Source organism: Vulpes lagopus, chromosome 5 (genome assembly GCF_018345385.1).
Source record: "Vulpes lagopus strain Blue_001 chromosome 5, ASM1834538v1, whole genome shotgun sequence".
NCBI classification, from domain to species: Eukaryota; Metazoa; Chordata; class Mammalia; order Carnivora; family Canidae; genus Vulpes; species Vulpes lagopus.
The window spans coordinates 31,328,338-31,346,927 of record NC_054828.1 but is presented as its reverse complement, the minus strand read 5'-3'; positions in this window follow the sequence as shown (position 1 = coordinate 31,346,927).

Here is an 18,590-nt window from a genome sequence, read left to right as displayed (position 1 = left end):
TAATACTCGGGCCTGGAGTTTGATTCACCAAGAATTGGAGGCACTTCCCCTACTCCAGGTACCACATAATCCCAGATCCTGATGCTGCCCAGGCCCTTGTTGTAGGTAGAGCCAACAACGACTGAATTTGTTCCTGGCCCACCAAATGGGAGCTTGGAGTTGGAATTAAGTTGACTTAAAGAAAATATATAAAGTGATTTGTGTGTGTGTGTGTGTGTGTGTGTGTGTGTGTAGAGTGCACGCCTTGGTCTCATAGACCAAGACAAATACTTGCTATATTTTCTTTAAAAAAAGAAAAAAAAAAAAAGAATTCTCCCAAGGCCTCCTCCAAAGGGAGGAGAGACTGTGCATGTGCTTGAGGTAAGCCACAAGTGAAAGTGCAAGAGTCAAGGGAGTCTTTCAACTCTTCAACTTTAGGTTGACATTGATGTAGAGCGCAGTGCCCCCCTCCCACCAAACCACAAAATATGTGCCAAGTCTGGGTCATATAGCTTCCTCTCCCAGTGACCATCTTGAAGCGCTTGGGGCATGTTTTTAAAGGCAGAAATTCCACCTGAATCCCCTCTGTGGTGACTGGCATTGCTTTGGTCTTCTGGGGACTGGTGCCCATTGGGGAATAACCCAGAGGGGTCTATGTGCTTCTCTCTCCACAGGCTGGCTGTGCTGGGGGCCTGCCTGTGAGATCTGCTGTTAGGATGGGTTCCAGTCAGGCCCCTCAGTGGGCTGCTTTCTCTGAAACTCCAGGTCCCTATGGATTCCCTTCCACTCAAAAAGACTTCAATAAAAAGGAAATCTTCCATTGCAATGGGAATCTTGCCGGGAGCTTCCTCCCTTCATTCTTTGTTTCTGTTGAGATTTAATTCGCACACCACAATTCCACCCTTTTCAAGTGCACTGTTCAGCAGCTTGTAGTATATTCACAAGATTGTGTAATTATCACAATCTGATTCCAGAACATTTTTATCACCTCAAAAAGAAACCCCATGCCTATTAGCAACCACTCCCCATTTGCCCCTCCCCCTCAGCCCCCAGCAACTGCTAATCTGTTTTCTGTTTCTGTGGATTTGCCTATTCTGGACATTTCATGCCTATGGAATCTTACAACATGCGGCTGTTGGTGTCTGGCTTCTCTTCTCTTTTATCTTGCCACAGCAGACAAGTCTCAATAATTTCTTATGAAGGTTTGGAGGTTGCTGGTCTGAGAAAGATGGTAATATTCCTGGAGCAAATTCTGCTGAGAAAAGCCACTGGCCCCTCTCTTCTCGCATGTTCCTCAGGGCAGCTACTCCAGGCCACCCATCCCTGTTAGGACTCAGCTTTACTGAAGGGAACAGGTCAGGGCACATGAACACACTTTGTTGGAGTGCTGGATCCACTGCAGAACAAGGACTGGCCACTGCCATGGAAACTGGCTTTGCTCAAAAATGGCTCTCTTGGCCATGGCTATTTCATATCAAATATGTGAATGCCCCTCCACAATATAAAAAAAACTCTTCTTCCGTTGATCAAAACTATGGAAAGAAAGGGTAAAAGACTTGCCCAAGGTGACCCAGGGAGGAAGTGATAAAGGCAGAGTTGAAATTCAGGACCTCCATTCCAGTGCCTTCCCCAACAGCTGCCTCCACATTAATGACTCAGGTTGCAAAAAAAAAAAAAAAGACTCAGGTTGCATTTGTGGGAGACTACCTCACTGTCCATCTCTTCCCCTCAAACATCCCCCCTATCCTGGGGGAAAGAGGGTCACCTGCAAGCTGACAAGCAGACTTCCATTTCTTTCCAGCCCACCCTCACTGAGTTTCTCTCTTGCCACATCCTGAGATTGCCCAAGTGATCCATTAACATTGCCGGTCATCTTCTAGCAATGAGGCCAAATGCTTTATTTTCTTTCTTTTTTTAAAAAAGACTTTATTTATTTATTCATGAGAGATACAGAGAGAGAGAGAGAGGCAGAGACACACACAGAGGGAAAAGCAGGCTCGTTGCAGGGAGCCCAATGCGGGACTCAATCCCAGGACCCCAGGATCAAGACCTGAGCCGAAGGCAGACACTCAACCACTGAGCCACCCAGGCATCCCTGTTTTCTAACTTTCTGACTGTGATCTCTGGAAAACTATTGACCCACTTGTGCCTCAGTTTCTGCATTTTACAGGCGAGGATATAATTAGTACGTTTTTTAGGCTATTGAGAGGATTAATTGATATGTGTAAAGAGCAGAGGACAGCACCTGATACATAGTAAGCATTCCATACATGACAGACATTTTTTGTATTGTATATATTTTGTATTTCTCATGCTGTCAAGTAAAAAAAAAAAAACTCCATTTGGGTATACTATGTCTTGTATAAGAGAGATGTGCATAAATATTGGAGGAAGAAAGGAAAGAAGGAGGAGGTAAGAAAAAGAAAAAAGGTATAAAAAGGAATTTATTATAGCCTCTAAATATAGAACAAAGATTGATCTGCAGCTGAGTTTTCTTTTTTCTTTCAAAACATCTTCATATACACACCAAGAGAAAAATTCCTGCAGTGTGGAAAAAACAAATCCATTGGGAATTTATGAAATTCACTTCAAGTTGCAAACAGAATGACTAGGATGTGTCCCCTTTGTTGGTCAACCCTCTGCTAGTGTTGGAGAATCAATACCCAATCCTTTTGAATTCACTCTCACATCTAAACCTGCAGTTACTCTTGATTACATCAATTGCCATTTTATTAGATTCTCATTTCAGCATCCTGAGGGCCTGGCTTATTTCATCCCCTGAATTGGCTGGATATCAAGTTCTCTGTTGGGTTTATCTTCTTTTTCTCTCCTTGTGATCTTCCTAGTGAAGATCGATGTTCTCACTTGTAATTCGCAGCATTTCCTCACATCAGTGTGAGGACTGCTTTGTCTGCTGATTTTCTTCTAGCTTGTGCACCCTCATGCATCTCAGGCCAGGAAATGCTTTCTGTGTCTGAGGGAGTGTGTTGGGAGAAGGTGCTGTGATAGGGCTGAGGTTCCAGACAACTAGGAGGCTCTTCTCTCTGACCCTTCCTACATTTACCTGGGTTCCTGGTTCTCAATGCAGCTGCTGGAGACAGCACTAGATGGCATCCCTAAACTGGACAGACCCAGTCTCCAAAGTCAGCTAAACCCTCACTGCTCTTCTGGGAGAAGATACCTGCGTTATGGGTAGATGTTAAGCAGTCATATTTGGACTGTAATGACCCATTCTTCTTGTTTTCCAGCACTGGAAGAGCTGATTGGAATCAAGGGCTGGGTGCCTGGACCAACAGCAGCCAATCCAAAAGATGAGCCAGCCCCATCAAACTCTCTAAGGCATTCCAACCAAGAAATGCCAAGTGAAGGGTGTAATTAGAAATAAAGCCAAAACAGAAGGTTTCTGATGTAAGAAGAAACCAGAGAAGCCATGGTCATCTAGCATGAGCCAAAGTTACACCGGAACAGAAATTACAAGTAGCCAGACTCAAAGAGTTATCAGGAGGAGAATGGAAAAGACACACCCAAAGATGCAGAAACACAGTGAGACAGAGCAACTAGGCTGCTTCTGGGAGAGAACCCCCTGCCACCTCCCTCCGTTCTAGACCACATTCTGGTCCAGGCTATGAGGATCCTTAAGATATACCTTCTCTTCTCTTGAGGTAACTTGAGTAAGTCTCTGCTTCTTGCAAGCACCAGAACCTAAGTAGCACCTTCCTGCTCCTCAGGCCTCTCCTGGATTGGGGGTCAGGACTAGTGGGGTGCTCCAGACCACCAGCATGAGCAGGGACCATTTTAACTCAAGTCAATGCCTGGAACTTGGAGTCTGGGATCCAACTTAACCCATCAAGTGTATAAATTGAACACCCGCCCCCGTGAGGCCCTGTGCAAGATTGGCAGAGGTCAAGGTGAGGAAGAAAGCCCTTGCCTGTAGGAGCTTATGATTTACAGGGGGAGGGGGGTGGGAGGAGGGGGTGAGAAACACACAGAACTAAATCAATACCAAACACAACAGAGATGTGTATCAGAGAAGGAAAACAATGCTTTGGAGTTTGGGGGAAAGTTATGGTCATGTTAGGATATGGGGTTCAGGAAAGACTGCTCTACTTTGCTGGGGGTGCAAGAAATATGCAAGAGGGGATGTAAGAAATATGCAAGTTGGGCAGCCCTGGTGGCGCAGCGGTTTCGTGCTGCCTACAGCCCGGGGTGTGATCCTGGGGACCCGGGATCGAGTCCCACGTCGGGCTCCCTGAGTGGAGCCTGCTTCTCCCTCTGCCTGTGTCTCTGCCTCTCTCTCTCTCTCTCTCTCTCTCTCTCTGTGTCTCTATGAATAAATAAATAAAATCTTAAAAAAAAAAAGAAATCTGCAAGTTGCTCTTGCAGAAACTGGCATCTGAGGAGATATGAGGGGTAAGGAAGGCAGAGGATGGCACAGGGATTCCAAGTGATGCTGTCAACGTAAGAAGAAAGATGTCGGTGATGGGTTCAGGACACCTTACCCCAAAACATGACACCTTGGCATATTGAATATCTTAAGCTGAAGGAGTTTGAAAAAAATGTGGAAGCAGGAAGGTAACTCTGACCTCCCTCCTCATCCTTCTTCCCTAAAACAGATCACAAAACTCCCCAGTAAAATTTCTCCTCCATGCCCCCAGAGGAAGGAAGACATTTTTACCACCAGAGGCAGGGAATTTGAGGCCAAAAAAATCTGTTCAAACAAATCTTGTTAAACCAACCCTTATCTCCCTAGATACTTCACCACCCCCAGCAAGCCCCTCTGTCTTGTCAATTCTTCACAAATGCATCGTTTCTTTGTCTTACAGGTGTAAAAGCTTCCTGCTCTGCCCACTTCTTCATTCTCCTATAAAGACTCCAGTGTACACATTAAAATTTAAGAAAATGCTTTTCCCCTGTTAACTCATTTCTGTCCATTGACTCTTCAGCAGGGACCCTAGGAGGATTGAGGAAAGTGTTCTTTTCATCATCTCCCCTGCACTGGGAAGTGGGAAGAAGCTGATGAGCTCCATATTTGGTGCATGGCATGTGTGATGCTGGCCAGCAGAGGACATCGCAGAGGGGAGAACCACCAGGCAACAAGAAATGTGGGTCTGGGATTTAGGAAAGAGAGTAGATTTAGGAATCTAGCGAGGGAGTCTTCTGCAGGGAAATGGAACTGAGGAAGAAGATGGGAATGCTATGTGGCTGAAGAGAACTGGCCTGAGAATAGGGAGCGAGGGGAGCCATGGGGCTCCCAGAAGGGAGAGAGTGTGCAAGCGAGGTTAGGAGGTGCAGTGAGTACCCTCAGGGAAGGGACAGCACCTCAATGCAAAGGAGTGGACAGAGTGCCAGGGGCTGCCTGGGAAGCCCTGTTGGAGTGGCGAGAGAAGAAGGAAGGGGAAGGGCAGTCATTTGAGGAAGACATGAGCAGATGGGTTGGAAGGAACCAGAACAGAGGAAGGAGAGAACATGTGGGGGAGGCACGTGTGTAGTGGAGCTCAAGCAACCGAACCCCAGGGGCAGCAAGCATGTACCTACTAACCTCATTCTGCATCCTGAGTTTGGAGCAGGGTGTGGAGCAACAGTGTGATGGGGAAGAGAGGATGAGACCCAGAGACAGCTCCTGGGCAGTGAGAGAGCTTAATGTGTCATAGGTTGGGAGCCACTGTTTCCCACCAAGATGTAACATTCTCTAAACCCATCTCATTGCAGCCCCCATAGGCTTTCATTTAAAAATTATTATTTTCAGGGGACACCTGAGCAGCTGCCTTTGGCTCAGGTCATGATCCCAGGGTCCTGGGATCAAGTCCCACATCAGGCTCCCCGCAGGGAGCCTGCTTCTCCCTCTGTTTCTATCTCTGCCTCTCTGTGTGTGTCTCATGAATAAATAAATAAAATCTTTTAAAAATTATTATTTGAGGATTTTCTAAGGTTATAAATTAAATAGGTTCCTTGCTTTAAATAAAAAAAGGATTTAAGAAAAGGATTCAAAAAAGACAAAATTCTATATAGCAAAAAGTAAAAGTGTGCTATAAATCCTCCCTCCTGAAAGATAAACACTACCTTTTTTTTTTTTCCAGAACAGTCTATACACACAAAACTACCTCTCTCTCTTTTTCAAGAGGTTTCAAGAGGAAAAACGATCCAAGTATACAGACTGATGGGCAACTTGTTTTGTTTTGTTTTGTTTTTCAATTGAGCATATTGAGGCGCTGTTCCCAGATGGGTACATATAGATCCACTTCGTCTTTTCACACTATCACAGTGTTTCATTATGAGGGTTACTGGATTATCATAGTTTATTTAAATAATTCCCTATTGATGGACAGTTAAGGGGTTTCCAACTTTATGCTACTAGAAATAATGTAATGACTATATCTATTGCTTCCACCATTGTGTGACTATTTCCATAGGATAAATTCCTATCTGTGGAATTTCTGGTTGAAAGAGTATGGACGTTCTCATTTTTATAGATAATGCCAGATTGCCCTCCTAAAACATTGTACCAGTTTACGCTTCTGTACCCAGCATGGAAAATTCTGTTGTCCCCACACCCTTGCCAAACTGGGTAGGTAGCAGTCTCTGTCATCTTTCCTGCTCTGATAGGAAAATGTAAAAACTGACATGGGTTTAATTTGCCTTATTTATAATTAGAGACACTAAACATCACTAGACTTGAACACTTGTAATTTACCTTCTAGTCTGTGGATTTCTATAAATATCCTTTTCTCATTTTTCTTTTTTTTTTTTTTTAATTTTATTTATTTATGATAATCACAGAGAGAGAGAGAGGGAGAGAGAGAGGCAGAGACACAGGCAGAGGGAGAAGCAGGCTCCATGCACCGGGAGCCCGATGTGGGATTCGATCCCGGATCTCCAGGATCGTGCCCTGGGCCAAAGGCAGGCGCCAAACCGCTGCGCCACCCAGGGATCCCCCTTTTCTCATTTTTCTAATGAGTTAATGGATTTTTTTCCCCTACTCATAAGAGGACATTTTATTTTTTTTTTAATTTTTATTTATTTATTTATGATAGTCACACACAGAGAGAGAGAGGCAGAGACACAGGCAGAGGGAGAAGCAGGCTCCATGCACCAGGAGCCCGACGTGGGATTCGATCCCAGGTCTCCAGGATCACGCCCTGGGCCAAAGGCAGGCGCTAAACTGCTGCGCCACCCAGGGATCCCAAGAGGACAACGTTTTATTTATTTATCTTTTTAAATTTATTTGAGGGAGAGAGCGAGCACAGGCGGGGGTGGGGCAGAAGGAGAGGGAGAGAGAGAGAATCTCAAGCAGACTCCATGCTGAGCACAGAGCCCCCCACTCAGGGCTCGACCCCAGGACCCCAAGGTCATGACCTGTGCCAAAACCAAGAGCTGTACGCTTAACTGACTGAGCTACCCCAGCTCCCCAAGAAGACATTTTAGAAGAGGTACACAGAGGTCTGTGCAGGGAAACATTTCTAAATTGTTTCGTGTATCCAGGAAGCCATACCACCTCCAACAGTGAGGGCTTCGTGGAGACCCACGGTGGCAAGGCAGACAGCTCAGGCAGGAGGAGCGCAGGCAATACCGTCTGTGGGCAGCCCGGGTGGCTCAGCGGTTTAGTGCCACCTTCAGCCCGGGGCCTGATCCTGGAGACCCGGGATCAAGTCCCACGTCGGGCTCCCTGCATGGAGCCTGCTTCTCCCTCTGCCTGTGTCTCTGCCTCTCTCTCCCTCTCTGTTTCTCATGAATAAATAAATAAAATCTTAAAAAAAAAATACCATCTGAAAGACTGAAGTTGAATATCAATGGAATGGAAGTTTTACAACAACATATGACCTTGGATTCAAGGAAGGAGCAGTTCAACATGGACACCAGCTTGTGACACAGAAGCAGATTGGAGGGTGACACAAAACCAGGAAGGATGTTGCCTGGACACCCGCCCCCTCGAGAGCTCTACCAATCCGCAGCTTGGAGGAGGTAGTAGTACTCACCACCAGAGTCCAGCCGCTACCGTGCGTGGCCCTGATATGCAATCCACTATTTCTGCTGATGTTTCTGGGTTAGCAGTTTACTAAACTGGGTATCAGTTTATTCTGTTTTGTGAGTTGGGGTCTTCTCAATCCTTTGTTGTCCTCATAAAGTCCCAAGTATCTGTTTATGTTTTATTAAGGGCTGATACCTGAACCAGGACAAAAATGTGTGTGGGAATCAGGAGGGTCAGGTGAGGCAGGAATAGTAAGAACCAACAGTTGTCACTGTGCTGATGCCCAGAGTAGACAGAAAAGATTCTTTTTTTAAAAAAGAGTTTATTTATTTATTCATGAGAGACACAGAGAGAGAGAGAGAGAGAGGCAGAGACACAGGCAGAAGGAGAAGCAGGCTCCATGCAGGGAGCCCGACGTGGGACTCAATCCCAGGACTCCAGGATCGCACCCTGGGCCAAAGGCAGGCGCTAAACCGTTGAGCCACCCAGCGATCCACCCCCCCCCCACCTTTTTTTTAAAGATTTTATTTATTTATTCATGAGAGACACACACACAGAGAGAGAGAGAGAGAGCAGCAGAGACACAGGCAGAGGGAGAACAGAAAAAATTCTTGGATGGTTCCAGAGCAGTGCCTCCTCCCATGTGAGTGCACCACGATTTACACGAATGAGAAGAAGGGTTAGATTCTGACTCCTATGGTGCCCTGGACCCCACACTCAATAAACATTTGTTAATTAAATTGAAATCTTGATGGGGCAAGTACCCCAAAGAATCAAGAAGGCATAAAAGTTTAAAACTAGATCCAACACTTGAGTTGCTAAAGCCAAGCACCGACAAGTTCATTTTTATTTTGTTCTTGGGCATCATTTCTCCCCAGCGGACAATGCTTTTCTTCTGCCAATTTTCTTTTTCTTTTTTTATTTACTTATTTGAGAGAGAGAGAGCATCTGCACATGCGAGCAAGCATAAGCAGAGGTGAGGGACGGCAGAGGGAGAAGCAGACGCCCTGCTGAACAGGGAGCCCGACCTGGGGCTCGATCCCAGGATCCCGAGATCATGGCCAAAGGCAGATGCTCAACCAACTGAGCCAAACGGGCGTCCCTCTTCTATGAATTTGCAATTGCTTCCTCACCCAGTGCACAATTCTCTCTCTCCCTTCCAGAGCTGTAGGAGACCAAAGAAAGACCCTCCCTACTGCTGCTCAGTTTTGCTGTGACTGACCCGGTCCATCCTTCTGAAGTGCTGGCGGTTGCAGGGCGCAGTCTGGCAGCTGAGAAGTCCATCAGCCCTGCCTGGCTGGTTCTGCAGCTTTTCCCAATGCAAATGACCGAAAACATGCCTTTCCCAATGAGGAAAATATGTAAGATTCGGTTCCCAAGTTATGTTTCATGTTTACAACGGTCTTCTCATCATCGTTAGTTGGATTAAATTTAGTGATTACAAAGATTTTTGTTTTTATCAATAATACCCTTGATCTTGAAAAACAAGGGCAATTTAAACAGACCCAGATGCTCTAAACTCCACCACATGTTTGTTGTATTTTTTTTAATCGCATTGTATTTGAGGCTGTCATTTAAATCAATTAAATATGAATGTTACTCCTATAGCCACGTTTCTCTGGCTTCTCACACAAAACCTTTCCTGTTTCTAGTTATTCAGTTGCAGAACCTTCGAAGAAAAATGTTTAATGATAATCATGCTCTTGTCCCTCACACTCTGGTGAACAGGTATATCCCTCTACCAGGGCCCATGTGGGGGCGGAGAGGCAACCCCAGGCGGGGGAGTTACCCTGGCCCTGCAAAATCATTGAATTCGAAGTCTCTGCTCTGTTTATCCCCTTTCAGCCAACGTTTTTTTCCCCTTTAAAATGGATCATTTAGTTTCATTATTATCACTGCGATTATCAACAACTCTTTCTGTCGATGTAACTCAACCAAGACTTATTGAGTGTCCGCTGACTTTCTGTAAACATTTCCTCCATCTGTAAATCAAAGCAGCTCCAGTGACTTTGGTCATGCGACAGTGAGTTCTGGGGGCGGGATGGAGAGACCGGGAAGGAAAAGCCTGGAACAATGAGGCAGCAGGCTGTGTGTATAAAGAGAAGGTGGCTTGACAGCAGGCGACGTGGATTGAATCCTGATGGCAGTAGCATCGGTCAGTGACCCGGGGCATGTCATTTAACCTCGCCTGAATTTTAGTTTTCTCACCTGTGAAAAAAAGCATGCACCTAGAAACTTTGGGAGAAAACACTCCTCCAGACGTGTTGATGGGCAACAGTTGTGTAGATGCTCCTGCAACAGTGGGCCAGCCAAGGCCAGAGCTACTTCCTGTTTGTGCAAGATGGGGACTTCTCTGAGGAGCCAAGGTTCTTCCTGGATGCCTCGGGTCTTGGCGATGAAGGGAGAGCCTAAGGAGTTCTGGCGGGGAGCAGCGGGAGCTGAGCATGTAGCAGGGCCCTTCTGGGTGGGGCTGGGGATCTGGTGCTCAAGAAAGCCAGCAAGAGGCCTGCCGAGGTGTCCTCATCCTCGGGATGAGGATAAAGGAGTAAACCTCTCCTTGGGATCCTCCTGGGAATGACCCAAGGCGAAGGTCCCTGTTCTCTTGAAGGCAGCCAGGTTTCTTTCATTCTCTGGGTTGATTTTTCTTTTGTCTTCCCTGAAGATTTACAGAATCCTTCTGAGAAATTCCAGCTGTCACCACTGAGCTAAGGGGAGCTCAGAGAAAGCGTTGGTGCCCCACTGGGCGGGGGAATTAAAAAATCAGCCCCTTCCCCTGGGGCCAACAGGGCAGGGACCATGGGGATCAGGGTGGGAGAGCTTGCTCCCAATTCCTCCCACCTCAGGAGGTGAATCCATCTGGAGTTTTATTTTATTACAAGAGGCAGAAATCTCTCACCCTCTTTCCAAGGCTCACTTCCTACGTACCCCAGTCCCTGACACCCAAGCCAGCAGGGGTCAAACACCCTGAACTGTTTCCAGTGGTGGTGAAGGGTTGCCTGAGGCCATCAGCACCCTCTCCCTGGCTGCTAAAGTAAGGCTGCAGCCTGTGGCCTGGAAACACACTTCTCTGGCTTCTAGGCTCAAAGGTTGACCTCATCATCTCTCAGATGGCTCCGGTCACCATGGCCAACCAGCCCCCTGCCACTCCCCCTTTGTGAGGTAAAGAGCTGGATAATCGGAAACACCAAGGCTGGGACCAGAAATTAATTTGCTGCCAGCAGTCAAGTGCCTTCCACTGGATGTCAAAAGGCCACTTAAAGATCAGCAAAAACCCCCTTTGTCATCTGTGTTTGTTTTCCACATGCTACACGGAGCATGGTAGGTAGGAATTCCTAGGTCCAGGCAGTCTGCTTCCAACTCTTTAAGCTGGAATTGTAATAGTAACAGCGGCTAACAGGTTTTGTTTTCCCCCAGAACATAATGTATGCCAGGCATAGTCTATCTCATAAAATCCTCATAATAAACCTATGCATTTGGCTTTATTTGTGTCATTTTGATAGGGAAACTGAGATTCAGAGATGATCTGCCCAAAGTCACACAGCTGGTGAGGGGGGCAGGCAAGATGCAGGGGTGGCTTGGCCTCTTCACCACTATCCACACTTCCAACAGTGGCTGGTATGGGTTAAGTTTCTTCTGGGCACCGGTGCCAGACACCAACAGTAGCTGGCTAAATAAAGAAGTAAATAAATAAATACAAGAGTAAGGAGACAACTTAGCATTCACTAGAAGATTTCTAGAAGGCTCTCAGAATCCAGTGGACAGCTGCACCCCCAGGCAGGGAGGGAGCGCAGCAGCTGGGGTCCCAAGCAGCAGGATTGGTGGCCCTTCTGTCCAGGGCCCTTGGTGCCAACTCTCATCTTCAGTGGGTTGAAGCTTCAAAACCCCAAGAAAAAATGAGTCAGAAATCCCAGCCTGGTCAGGCTTACATCCCAGACCAGTTAGCTTTGGCCAATGGATCAGGTGCCTGAGCAGACACAAGGATGCCAGAGAGGGGTAGGATAAGAAGTTCCTACAGAAGGAGGGTTATTGTGAGCCAAGAAGATCAGTGATGATATGAGAAAAGGTGACCCAGAGGGAACATGAAACCTTCCTACATGTAGGGGTTCAGCAAACACAACAATCTGAGTGCTGGCTGGCATTTGGGCCCTCATGAAGCAGGCTGGTCTGACCCCAGCCAGTCCCACCAGGTAGGACTCTGCCTCCAGTCTTTCCCTCACCTTAACAAGGCTACCTTGTCAATGCCTATGCTCAGTTGGCTCCCCCATGCTTAACATATCCTCCCTCCCTCCCGTCCAGCAACCCAAACCTTCCCCATCCTCCCAGGTAAGTCCCCCATCCTCCAAGAAGCCTGCCTTGGCCTTCTCTCCTTGCTCCCACCATGGTCCCCGCCTATAAACACCCATACCACCTACTCTGTTCCATACACCTTACTTTTTGGCCCTAGTCTATATTATCTGTTGTTCTTTTTCTGTTTCTTGTTTTTCTCTCTGCCCATTAGAATAGACCCTTTGAGAGAAGAGACCTTATTCTCTCTCTGTATGACTTAGTATAGGACTGAACACCATAATAAAAATAACCACAAAAATAATAATAATTCTTTTTTTTTTTGGTATGTTATTTAATTTTCTCATCCCAACAAGTCTTCAAATTAGGAAATGAAGGTAACATACTCCTGACTTGGCCACGTGGTGTCCGGGGCCTCAGCCAGAGCCTAGAATCATCTGGTGATTGGTGCTGGCTGGCTGCTGAGGCTCAGCTGGGGCTGCAGGCCAGAGCACCTACACGTACCCTCTCCGTATGGCTTGGGCTTCCTCATGCCATGGCAGCCTCAGGGTAGTTGAATTTCTTACATGATGGCCCAGGGCTCCAAGGGGGAGTGTCCCAGAAGAACTAGGCAGTTGTTAGACCACACACACACACACACACACACACACACACACACACACCACTTCTCAATAGCAGGAATGTCAAAGAATGTGCCCAACATGTTTTAAATTTGCCACAATTCCCCATTGGACAAAAAGAAAAACTAACAGCTAGAAAGGGTAGTGAACTTGCCCAAGGTCATGCAGCTGATGAGAGAACAGCAGTCAAAGGCACCACCAGCTCCCTGAGCAGGTGTCATCCTCCTTTCTGGCACCTGATAGGCAATATGTTAACAGGGAATCTTGGGATGGTGGCAGCAGGTGGACGGGGAGGGTCCAGTGGTCTTCTCTGCTTCTATGGGTCCCTTGGATCTCTCTGACCATTTTGGACTCTAACCACTTAGAGAGGTGCCCACTTTCTCTGTGCTGAGCAATAACTCTCTTTGATAGCTAGGAAATAAATAAGGAGATCACTGCCAAATGTGCATGTTGTACATTGATCAACAAGAGCAAGTAGATCTGTCTGTGGCCTATTTCAGGGTGCAGCTATAAGATCATGCAGAAGAGGCTGGGGTTGAAGTCTGAGCTGGAGGCTGGAGGCTGTGGGGGCTGAGGTTGGAGACTGAGATTGGGGGGCTGGAGGCTGGGGTGCAGGAGTGGACGTCTCTGACTGCTCCGCTTTCCAGTAGGGTCTGATACTCAACCCACTGTCTGCCTGCCTATTCACACATCTGCTCAGCACTTGCCTGCAATCACTTAAGTTTTATTATTGGACTTGTCACCATATTAATGTAGCTGTACACTTAAATTGATTGTAATTGTAAGTTTCCTGAAAAACCTTGGGTTTTTTGCACGTATTAATTAACTGATTCACTTACATTAAAAACAATTACATAACCGCAGACCTGCCTTCCTAGCTCTTCGTGTCAAAAATGGGGGGTTTGTATAATGCATAAAATATGTAGATCAAAATTTCACAATTAAGGTCAATTTCCATTTGGAAAGGAAAGATAATTACCTGACTTGCACCTGTAATCTCCTGACATGTTTCAATTAAGGAAACAACTCTTTATGAACTTTGTAATCTAGACAGTCAGAGAACACATTAATACAGCTACTGATAAATAGAATCATTACCAAAATAAATCAGGACCCCTGGCTGCAAATCTGAGGTGGCATCTGTTTTCGTGTTAAGCCATTGACTCTAGAATTTGGGAAAGCTGGTACAAAGGCACAGCTGTGTCCTTAAACAGCAGAGAGAAAAACAACGTGGCATTCCCTGGCCTGCCCCAGGGAGGTGAAGCCCTTCCCACAAAAGCTGAACATGCAAAGGCTTTTTTCATTCTGCTGCTGCTGCTTCCTAGCTGTGTGACTCTGGGCAAGAGACTTGACCTTTCTGAGTCATTGTTTCCTCACTTATTACATGGAAATAAATTGTGTCAATCTCATATTGCTGTTAGAATTGCACATGAACTGTTATATGTAATGTGCTCAGCACTATGACTGGCATTAATCAGAACTCAGTAGAAGGGAGACACTTGGTGTCCATTGAAGAATCTATAGTGATGGAAACCTAGACAAGCCCCTTCCCCTCTCTGGCCCTCCAGCCCCCTCTGTGGATGTTCTTCTGGGTGGCCCTCTGTGACCTCTCCCTCAATGTGTTGAGGTGAGATGCCAGGTCCCTCACCCCTCACTCCCTCACACATGCTGGGAGCTTACCCAAGGCCTCACACCCACCAAGGTAAAGGATGGAGGTTCCTGAAAGTCAAGGATCTCATCCACTTACAAGGTCTGTCCAAGGTCACGGCAAAAGAGCAAGTAGATCCCTCAGCCCGCAGCTATCTTTGTGACACGGCTCTGCTTTCATTTCCTGTCTGAGACATCTTCACCATAAACCCTGGAGATTCCCTGTTTTGCAGACCCTAAGCCCCTCATGGGCAGTTGAACTCTCCAAACAATAGATTTAACCCCTTGAGACCCATTTTGAGACTTGTGCAACAACATTAACTTCTAGATGTATGCACGTGGCAAGACAGGGTGGCAGGGCAGAGGGAACCTGGCCCCAGCTCAGGCCCATCCCTCCCTCAGGACTCCCCCAAGTCTCTGAATTTGGCCCATCCCAGCCTCCCAGCCTTCATTTCCTCATCAGGAAATGGGGCTGATTAGAAAAACTCCAAGGTCCCTCACGCTCTCCAGTTATATATACTTTTTCCTTTCTTATCTCCTTCAGAATGTATTTGACTATTTTTACAAGTCAAAGACTCAACAGAAGTGTTTGACATTCCTTTTCTAAAAAGAAGTCATTTGGGATGCGGGGGTGGCTCAGAGGATGAGTGGCTGCCTTCCCTTCAGGGCATGATCTGATCCAGTCCCACATCGGGCTCCCTGCACGAAGCCTACTCCTCCCTCTGCCTGAATCTCTGCCTCTCTCTGTGTCTCTCATGAAAAAATAAATAAAATCTTTAAAACATAAAACAAAAAACAAAAGCAAGACATTTGTCCCATTGGACTGGGACTTGGATAGGTCTCCTGTAACTGGGCAGGTTTCTTTCCCTGATCCAGTGACCCCACATGATTGTGAATCTCTCTCTGATTTCTCATTGAGGTTTCCTACCCAGTAAGTCCCCTTGGGGCAGATGGCACAGTGGGGCTGGGGATCCAGCCAAGGAGGCTCAGGGTGGGGATCAGACCTCCACCTATGAGGTTGTCAGGCCAGCAGACTCACAAGCAGGAGATGGGAAGGGCCGTTCCCCATGGACCCACCATCCTCAGTGGGTGGTGACCAGCAGACAGGAGGGAGACTCTCTGCCACACTGGGTTAACCTAGTTCACACCTCTTCCCAGGACCCCTTTCCCTCTACAGTCTCAGCAGAAGGCAGGACTGTTAGGAGAAAGCAACTGTGGTCGACTGAGTTCTCATCATTGCAAAGAAACCCCTGCCCCTGTGCACAGTAGTCACACCATTCCCCCCCTCCTCGGAGTCTGTCCACCCCCTTTCCCGTCTGACACTGGCAGCTGCTGACATCCAGCAGGATGGCAGGAGTGGTAGGGATTTAAGGGCAAAACCCTGAAGGCTGCCATCCTAGAGCCCACCCTTGACATGCATTCTCATGCGGTCCCCCAAAGGCAGCTGTTACATAAATTCCTTGGCTCTAAGGAGGCTATAGAGCAGCAGAGAGATGACAGGGAAAGCAGGGAGGTCTGCAGGAGAAGAGCTTCTCACTGAGAGCCCTGAGTCCCGGATTCTTTTGTTGATCCATCCAACAAAAGTCACTGAGAGCCAACTATGTGCCAGGCACTCTCCTAGACACTGGGGCTATAGACGTGAACAAAACAAATACTATGTCTGGCATCATGGAGTTTACATTCTAATAGGAAGGGAGTAGGAAGGGAGAGACAATAAAAGAAATCAGAAAATAAGGCATAGAATATGGAGAAAAATAAAACTGGGTAGATCCCCAGGGCTGCAGAGTGTGCAATTTTTAATGGACGATCAGGGACAGTATCATTGAGAAGGTAACACTGGACCAAAGACCTGATGCAGGTGAACTTCAGTCCTGACTCACCATTGGCTCCTTGGGGAGCTGAGAAACTTTCCTCCTGGGTGTTTCTGGGAAATAATCAAACAGGTGAGCTAACCTAAATTAGTAACTTGCGATCATTTTTCCCCATGCAGCAGACTCCGTTAGCCAAATGAAGAATTACCCAAAGCCCTATAGATTAGATTCCCAGAAAAAAAAAGACAGGACACTGATTAAATTTGAATTTCCAGGAAGCAATGCATCATTTTCGTTTTTTCTTCTTTCTTTCTTTCTTTCTTTCTTTCTTTCTTTCTTTCTTTCTTTCTTTCTTTCTTTCTTTCTTCTTTCTTTCTTTCTTTCTTTCTTTCTTTTTTTTTCTTTTTTTTTTTTTTTTTGCATCATTTTCTTAAACATAGGTATACCCTCAGTGTGGCATGGGAGGTATTGACACCAAAGAAGTATATGTTGTTTATCTGAAATTCAAATCTAACTGGACATCCTGTCTTTGTGGTTTGCTAAATCCTGCAGCACAGGAGTAGGATGAGCACTTCTCAGGGCTCTGGAGCTCCAGTGACCAGCGGCCTCTCTGAACCCCCATTTCTCCCGCGGGGGGGAGGGGGTGGGGGGAGGTATTGCAGAGAGATTGTGATGGATCTCCACGGGAAGAATGAGTGATCACCACATTCCAGAGTTCAGCCTGAGGTAAATACCAGGCCAGGAGCCCTCAGATCGCAGAGAGTTTTCTCTAAAATACTCAATGAGAAGGTGTCCTGTCCAGCGCCTGGTGGCAGTGGGTGCCCAGAAACTGTTTTGTTTGGGTCTAGTTTTCTGGAAAAAGGCCTTACCATCTCCCCCGCCAGGCTTTCCGAAGGCCAGCTTCTAGCCCGTTTATCCCAGATGGCCCCTTGGCTCCACGGGGCCAGGAAAAGGTTGACAGAGCATGTTACTGAGTCTGGGAAAGGAACCAGGAGGGCTCGGTGGTTTTCTCTCTTCCCGGAAGTTTGCTCATTCCTGGGTTAGTCCCAGAATTGGGTTTGGCCCTTTCACCTCATTTGTCTTGGAAGGGCTGGCCTAGGGCTATCCCACCCAGTGAGCGCTTAATTGGGAAAAAGGGTGACATTTTTTAATGAAAAGCAAAAACCACCCTTAAGGCTAGAAAAAGAGCAGAAATGGGAACTGCAAAATATCTGAAGGTTCCTGGCAGGTCCTGGAAATGGAAATGGCATGAAGTAGAAGCAAGGCCAGCAGCCCTCTCCAGAGCCCACAGCTTCAGAACATGCTGTGAGCAGCTGGGACTTCTCAGCTGGCAGCAAGCACTTGTTTTCTCCCCGGGGTAAAATCAGTAGCCAAGGCGGTCTGCTCTCAATTATCTGCCTTGTGGCTTATCTGAGGAGGGATAAGGTCGGCGTGAGGGAGAGGAGGACTGGGGACGGAGGGGAAGGGGTGAACACGGCCCTGATCAGCAGGAGGGCATAGCTGGCCCATGTCTGGGCCCATTCCTGTCATCTATGGCTGGGTGACAAACCACCCCCAAAATGCGGTGGCTTCGAACAACAATGCATTTTCATTTCTCATGGTTTCTGTGGGTTGACCGGGCTTGGCTGGACAGTGCTCACTTTGGGGCACTCGTGTGGTAGTCTTCAGATGGCAGCAAGAGCTCGCTTGGGGTCACCCATGTGGTGGTCTTCAGGTGGCAGCGGAAGCCTCGACCAGCCCGGGCGTCCACCCCAAAGCACCCCTTCATGCGTGTGCTTGGCACCTGGGCTCAGACGGTAGGAAGAGCTGAGGGAATGGTCTCCACCCAGCCTCACGGTGGTGCTAGCTGGGCTCCCTCCCAGCATGGCGGTCTCGCAGTGGTGGACTTCGCACACCTGGGCGGCTTTCTCCAGATCGGTGTTCCCAGGGGTCAAGACGGAAGCTGCAAGGCTGTCTGTGCACCAGTCTCAGGAGTCACACAGTGCTACTTCCACTCCAGTGATTAAAAGGATCAGCCAGGGACGCCTGGGTGGCTCAGCGGTTGCGCACCTGCCTTCGGCTCAGGTCCTGATCCTGGGATCCAGGATCGAGTCCCGCATTAGGCTCCCTGCGAGGAGTCTGCTTCTCCCTCTGCCTGTGTCTCTGCCTCTCTCTCTCTCTCTCTCTCTCTGTGTGTGTGTCTCTCATGAATAAATAAGTAAATAAATATTTTAAAAAATAAAAACAAATAAAAATTAAAAAATAAAAGGACCAACCCAGATTCGGTGCCTGAGAGGCTACACA